At 50.3% G+C, this 7,500-nt stretch overlaps 1 pseudogene; it reads right to left on the reverse strand.

Annotated features, from left to right (window-relative positions):
* Positions 1-7,203: 7,203 nt before the first annotated feature.
* Positions 7,204-7,500, reverse strand: part of LOC143219590 (large subunit ribosomal RNA) — a 2,861-nt pseudogene continuing 2,564 nt past the window's right edge.

Consider the following 7,500-nt stretch of genomic DNA (forward strand, 5'->3'; position numbering starts at 1 on the left):
AACTCCATTTCTGAGTCGTTTTCATTTTCGGAGATGTGCTCGGACTCAGAGTCCGAGTTCTCCAGTTCTACGATCGCTTCCTTTACTTTCTCTTTCTCTTTTCTCGCCTCCTTTTTTCCCCCGGCCTTCGTTACTTTCTCTCCACCTTCCGTCTTTTTGTTTGTTTTTTGTTTTTGGTTTTTAGTTTTGTTCGAATTATTCATAGTTGTTCCCACGAGTCGGGACGAAAAACAGTCACTCCCCGGGTGACGCCCTTTCCAGGGAGAAGGCTTATACAACAGGGTTCGCCTTAGTCCTGAGGTTTAGCCACTAGGCGATCAGTGCTCCCACCGACCATCGACGTTCGTGCATGGAACGTCGACCCTCTTTCACCGCGGTCTCCGGCTTAGAGGTCGGGATTTGTTGAGGGGTTTTTCTCCCCGCGGTCCGACACACAATTAAGGTAAGACCCTCGGTCTCACTCCCGTGACGTACCACCGGGTTACGCTCCGGTGGGTCGTTGCCACGGCGAGGAGTTTTCCGATTTTGCGAGTGCCACGGTGATCGCAAGCGATCACTCACGTAAGAGCACTTCCAACCAGAGCCCCGTTCGTCACCCGAGGGTGTCCAGGTCCTGCCACTTGGAGGAGGGGTTGGCGCACCAGGGAATAAAACCCTGGACCTTCTAGGACCCAGTAGATAGGGACATTTATTGTGCATCCGGCCACCTCGAAGGTAGCATCGGATATGCTTCCTCGCCGTTAAGGCATACGCATAGCATAAATTTTACATCTAAGTTTAGCGAGGCGGCTCCACTGTTCAAGTAGAACGGGCGATGGAAAAACCCAGCAGTGCCACCGAGACGTATGCAGTGGACGAGTTCTTTGGCCGCGTGCGTTTGTGGGAGGATATGGTATTCCTCGCCCAAGCGCCGCGCTCACGGGGAACCACGGGAAGGCGAACTCGCTGCGTGCCGCTTGCACGCACACCCGACCCTTTCGGGCGATGGAGATGGGGAGGGGAGGTGAGAGAAGGTTGAGAAGGCCACATGCTTCGACGGGATAGTCTGGCATTGCCTGGTGAGTTGAAATAGGTGGGACGTTCACCTTGTCATTTCATATCTCTTTAGTTACTTGTTTCTCTGTACCACACTCTTTTGCTGCATGCGGCATCCGTTGCCCTGCCATCAGCGGCAGGGATTGGGTAGCTCACGACATGTAGCTTTATGGGTAAACGCCGTGTAGCTTTACGTTTACCCGGAGAGCCGCGGTGATTTCGGAGTTATCACTCACGCAGGAGCTCCCTCGTTCTATGACAGAGCCACGGTGATCACATAGGACTCACTCACGTAAGAGCTCTCTCTAGCAGGTCGGGCGCGGCGTTCAGGCCGTTTCGCCCATTACAACCCTACGATCACGATATCTAGATGTTCAGGTATCGCCTGCGGGGATCGTCAGGGTGAGCTGTGTTTAGGGAATCTCTCTGAAGAGTAATTTCTCTTTAATATCTTTATAGTTTCTCTGTACCACACTCCATTGCTGCAAGCGGCATCCGTTGCCCTACCGTTGGCGGTAGGGATTGGATAGCTCACGACAAGCAGCTTTATGGGTAAACGCCGTGTAGCTTAACGTTTACCCGGAGAGCCGCGGTGATTGTAGAATTATCACTCACGCAGGAGCTCCCTCGATTCAATTATTTCTCTGTACTACACTTCTAGCTGCAAGCGGCATCCGTTGCCCTACCGTTGGCGGTAGGGATTGGGTAGCTCACGACAAGCAACTTTATGGGTAAACGCCGTGTAGTTTAACGTTTACTCGGAGAGCCGCGGTGATTGCAGAATTATCACTCACGCAGGAGCTCCCTCGTTCTATAACAGAGCCACGGTGATCGCATAGGACTCACTCTCGTAAGAACTCTCTCTTATACTTGAGCCACGGTGATCGCATAGGACTCACTCACGTAAGAGCTCTCTCTTTCTGCCAGAGCCACGGTGATCACATAGGACTCACTCACGTAAGAGCTCACTTTCTACCAGAGCCCCGTTGGTCACCCGAGGGTTTCCAGGTCCTACCGCGTGGAGGGGGGGTTGGCGCACCAGGGAATAGAACCCTGGACCTTCTAAGACCCAGTAGATAGGGACATTAGTGTAAACCCGGCCACCTCGAAGGCAGCATCGGGTACGCTTCCTCGCCGTACAGGCATACGCAGCAGATAACACTTAGTGCTATCTGCTTTAGCGATGCTCCGAAGAGCAACACCACTGCGAAGGGTAAGTCCGTAGATGACATGGACTGAACTTGGAAAAACCCCTCTCTCACCATTTCTGGATCATCAATAGGGTAGACCGTTCCATACGGAAAGTAACTCGCTTGGCCGTCCCCAGGTCAGCATGGTAACCGACGCAGGGACGTTTCCAGCGGGGGCCACGAGGAGGCGGAGTTACCAGCTTAACGCTCAGTCTCTAGCAGGTTGGGCGCGGTTTTCAGGCCGTTTCGCCGGTTTCACCCTACGATCACAATACCCGGTTGTTGGGGTATCGCCTGCGAGGATCGTCAGGGTGGTATGAAAGTAGTGGTCTCATGTGTTTTCATCATTGCCGAAGTCTGTGCGACTAAGGCATTTTTCTATGGCGTACTTGTACGCTGGACAATTTTTGTCTCTAAGGCCGTGATTGGCCGGCTTTCCCGCTCTCTTGCAGTTAATGCAAGTGGGTTTCTCTTTAATTGTCGGGCAGTCCTTATAGACGTGCCCGTCTTTGCCACAGTGCCCGCATGTGTCAATCTTTGCCTTGCAGTGCTTTGAGACGTGCCCAAATGCTTGGCATTTGAAGCAACGACTCGCCGCTATATAATCTCTAACGCCGTGGGCGTTGAATCCTATGAAGACCCGGTTCCTGCTCAACAGGATCTTCCGGGTCTTTGGGGACGTCTCTGCCACCCAGTTGGTGGTTTCCTGGTCTCTTTTTCCAGTTTTGAAGAGGAGTTTAAACTCCCCTTCTAGATTTTCCTCTGAGTCCTGCTCGAGGTTTTGATTCCTTATTGCTTTTAGGAGTTCCTCCTCTGCCGTGTCAGAGGGGACTCCAAATATTATTATTTTCGGTCTCCTCCTAGGGAGGGGACCGATCTCTACTTTTTCTCTTAATCCCTTGTTTTTGAGGACTTGCTCAAGGTCCTCTTTCCTTTCAGTCTCTATGAGAATTCCAGAATTCGCAAGTTTCCTCACGTTCCGGATTCTTATTTTCTGTTCTGTCGGGTTTATGAAATCCGACAGAATCTTTTTTGTCTCGTCGCTATTCGAGATCTTACTACCCTTTGCAGGGTAGATTGCCGCTATCGGTTTAGACTGCTGTATAGCAGTTTTCTTTGCCACTTGCCTTGTTTTCTTGTTGGACTTTATTATGTCCGAGTACAGCAGTGGCTTGGGGGCCGAGGCCTCCTTTACACCACTGCGTTTCTCGGACATAAGGCTGTCCAACTTTGCGGAGAGCTGATTCAGCTTCTCTTCCAATGGTTTCTCTTTTTGTAGCTCTTCGAGCTTGTCTCGAAGTTCCTTGTTTTGTCGAGTTAACTCGGCCCTCATTTCTAGGAAAATTTCCTCTTCATTTTTAAAACTATCTCTTAACTCTTCGAGAATAGTTACTGACCTGGCGCGCTGCGCCGTCGGCATTGCCAATGCCTGGAGAAGTGTCTCTAGCTTTTGAAGCGGGGTTTGGATAAGCTGCCCCTCTAACACTGGTAGTCTCTCTAGTTTAACGGTGACGGGTCTTATAGCCCCGTCATCCGATTGTGTTTGTTCCTTTGGGAACTTGCTTGGTATTGACTCGATTGAGGAATCCGAGTCACTAAAGCATACTTCCTCACTTACAACTTTCTTTTTCCCTTTCTTTCTTTTGGTGCCGCTCCGGGGTCCCAATCCGGATTTCATTGCTGCCCTGATCACTGTCCTTAGATCAGTGTTTGAGTCTACGTCTGAATAGTAGTAATCTTCGTAGTCGTTCTCGTAGTCGCTAAGCTCGGACTCAGAGCTTGAGTCCGTATATGTCCCTCTTACATATGTTTTTGCTTCTTCCGTCAAATTACTTTTAGTTGTCTTTTTTGGTTTCCCTTTCGTTTCTTTATTGGCCTCTGCTATAGCCTTTTCTCCAACTCTACTCTCTTTCTTTTCTCCCTTCTTCGTCTTGTTTTTGTTGTTTTTGGTTTTGGTTTGTTTATTATCTTGTTCCATGTTATTCCCACGAGTCGGGACGAAAAACAGTCACTCCCCGGGTGACGCCCTTTCCAGGGAGAAGGCTTATACAACAGGGTTCGCCTTAGTCCTGAGGTTTAGCCACTAGGCGATCAGTGCTCCCACCGATCATCGACGTTCGTGCAGGGAACGTCGACCCTCTTTCACCGCGGTCTCCGGCTTAGAGGTCGGGATTTGTTGAGGGGTTTTTCTCCCCGCGGTCCGACACACAATTAAGGTAAGACCCTCGGTCTCACTCCCGTGACGTACCACCGGGTTACGCTCCGGTGGGTCGTTGCCACGGCGAGGAGTTTTCCGATTTTGCGAGTGCCACGGTGATCGCAAGCGATCACTCACGTAAGAGCACTTCCAACCAGAGCCCCGTTCGTCACCCGAGGGTGTCCAGGTCCTACCACTTGGAGGAGGGGTTGGCGCACCAGGGAATAAAACCCTGGACCTTCTAGGACCCAGTAGATAGGGACATTAGTGTAAACCCGGCCACCTCGAAGGTAGCATCGGGTACGCTTCCTCGCCGTACAGGCATACGCAGCAGATAACACTTAGTGCTATCTGCTTTAGCGATGCTCCGAAGAGCAACACCACTGCGAAGGGTAAGTCCGTAGATGACATGGACTGAACTTGGAAAAACCCCTCTCTCACCATTTCTGGATCATCAATAGGGTAGACCGTTCCATACGGAAAGTAACTCGCTTGGCCGTCCCCAGGTCAGCATGGTAACCGACGCAGGGACGTTTCCAGCGGGGGCCACGAGGAGGCGGAGTTACCAGCTTAACGCTCAGTCTCTAGCAGGTTGGGCGCGGTTTTCAGGCCGTTTCGCCGGTTACACCCTACGATCACAATACCCGGTTGTTGGGGTATCGCCTGCGAGGATCGTCAGGGTGGTATGAAAGTAGTGGTCTCATGTGTTTTCATCATTGCCGAAGTCTGTGCGACTAAGGCATTTTTCTATGGCGTACTTGTACGCTGGACAATTTTTGTCTCTAAGGCCGTGATTGGCCGGCTTTCCCGCTCTCTTGCAGTTAATGCAAGTGGGTTTCTCTTTAATTGTCGGGCAGTCCTTATAGACGTGCCCGTCTTTGCCACAGTGCCCGCATGTGTCAATCTTTGCCTTGCAGTGCTTTGAGACGTGCCCAAATGCTTGGCATTTGAAGCAACGACTCGCCGCTATATAATCTCTAACGCCGTGGGCGTTGAATCCTATGAAGACCCGGTTCCTGCTCAACAGGATCTTCCGGGTCTTTGGGGACGTCTCTGCCACCCAGTTGGTGGTTTCCTGGTCTCTTTTTCCAGTTTTGAAGAGGAGTTTAAACTCCCCTTCTAGATTTTCCTCTGAGTCCTGCTCGAGGTTTTGATTCCTTATTGCTTTTAGGAGTTCCTCCTCTGCCGTGTCAGAGGGGACTCCAAATATTATTATTTTCGGTCTCCTCCTAGGGAGGGGACCGATCTCTACTTTTTCTCTTAATCCCTTGTTTTTGAGGACTTGCTCAAGGTCCTCTTTTCTTTCAGTCTCTATGAGAATTCCGGAATTCGCAAGTTTCCTCACGTTCCGGATTCTTATTTTCTGTTCTGTCGGGTTTATGAAATCCGACAGAATCTTTTTTGTCTCGTCGCTATTCGAGATCTTACTACCCTTTGCAGGGTAGATTGCCGCTATCGGTTTAGACTGCTGTATAGCAGTTTTCTTTGCCACTTGCCTTGTTTTCTTGTTGGACTTTATTATGTCCGAGTACAGCAGTGGCTTGGGGGCCGGGGCCTCCTTTACACTACTGCGTTTCTCGGACATAAGGCTGTCCAACTTTGCGGAGAGCTGATTCAGCTTCTCTTTCAGTGGTTTTCCTCTTTGTAGCTCTTCGAGCTTGTCTCGAAGTTCCTTGTTTTGTCGAGTTAACTCGGCCCTCATTTCTAGGAAAATTTCCTCTTCATTTTTAAAACTATCTCTTAACTCTTCGAGAATAGTTACTGACCTGGCGCGCTGCGCCGTCGGCATTGCCACTGCCTGGAGAAGTGTCTCTAGCTTTTGAAGCGGGGTTTGGATAAGCTGCCCCTCTAATATTGGTAGTCTCTCTAGTTTAACGGTGACGGGTCTTATAGCCCCGTCATCCGATTGTGTTTGTTCCTTTGGGAACTTGCTCGGTATTGACTCGATTGAGGAGTCCGAGTCACTGAAGCATACTTCTTCACTTACAGTTTTCTTTTTCCCTTTTTTCCTTTTTGTCCCGCTCCGGGGTCCCAGCCCGGATTTCATTGCTGCCTTGACTAATGTTCTCAAATCAGTGTTTGAGGATACGTCTGAGTTGTAGTAGTCGTCGTAGTTATATTCGAAGTCGCTAAGTCCGGACTCAGAGTCTGAGTCCGTATATGTCCCTTTCACATATGACTTTGCTTCTGACATTGGTTTACTTTTAGTTGTCTTTTTTGGTTTCTCTTTCGTTTCTTTATTGGCCTCTGCTATAGCCTTTTCTCCAACTCTACTCTCCTTCTTTTCTCCCTTCTTCGTCTTGTTTTTGTTGTTTTTGGTTTTGGTTTGTTTATTATCTTGTTCCATGTTATTCCCACGAGTTGGGACGAAAAACAGTCACTCCCCGGGTGACGCCCTTTCCAGGGAGAAGGCTTATACAACAGGGTTCGCCTTAGTCCTGAGGTTAGCCACTAGGCGATCAGTGCTCCCACCGATCATCGACGTTCGTGCAAGGAACGTCGACCCTCTTTCACCGCGGTCTCCGGCTTAGAGGTCGGGATTTGTTTAGGGGTTTTTCTCCCCGCGGTCCGACACACAATTAAGGTAAGACCCTCGGTCTCACTCCCGTGACGTACCACCGGGTTACGCTCCGGTGGGTCGTTGCCACGGCGAGGAGTTTTCCGATTTTGCGAGTGCCACGGTGATCGCAAGCGATCACTCACGTAAGAGCACTTCCAACCAGAGCCCCGTTCGTCACCCGAGGGTGTCCAGGTCCTACCACTTGGAGGAGGGGTTGGCGCACCAGGGAATAAAACCCTGGACCTTCTAGGACCCAGTAGATAGGGACAGAGGGAATCTCGTTAATCCATTCATGCGCGTCACTAATTAGATGACGAGGCATTTGGCTACCTTAAGAGAGTCATAGTTACTCCCGCCGTTTACCCGCGCTTTTTTGAATTTCTTCACGTTGACATTCAGAGCACTGGGCAGAAATCACATTGCGTCAACACCCGTGGGGGCCATCGCAATGCTTTGTTTTAATTAGACAGTCGGATTCCCCTAGTCCGTGCCAGTTCTGAGCTGAGCGTTGAATGGCG

This window comes from Lasioglossum baleicum, unplaced genomic scaffold, assembly GCF_051020765.1.
Source record: "Lasioglossum baleicum unplaced genomic scaffold, iyLasBale1 scaffold0055, whole genome shotgun sequence".
Classification (NCBI taxonomy): Eukaryota; Metazoa; Arthropoda; class Insecta; order Hymenoptera; family Halictidae; genus Lasioglossum; species Lasioglossum baleicum.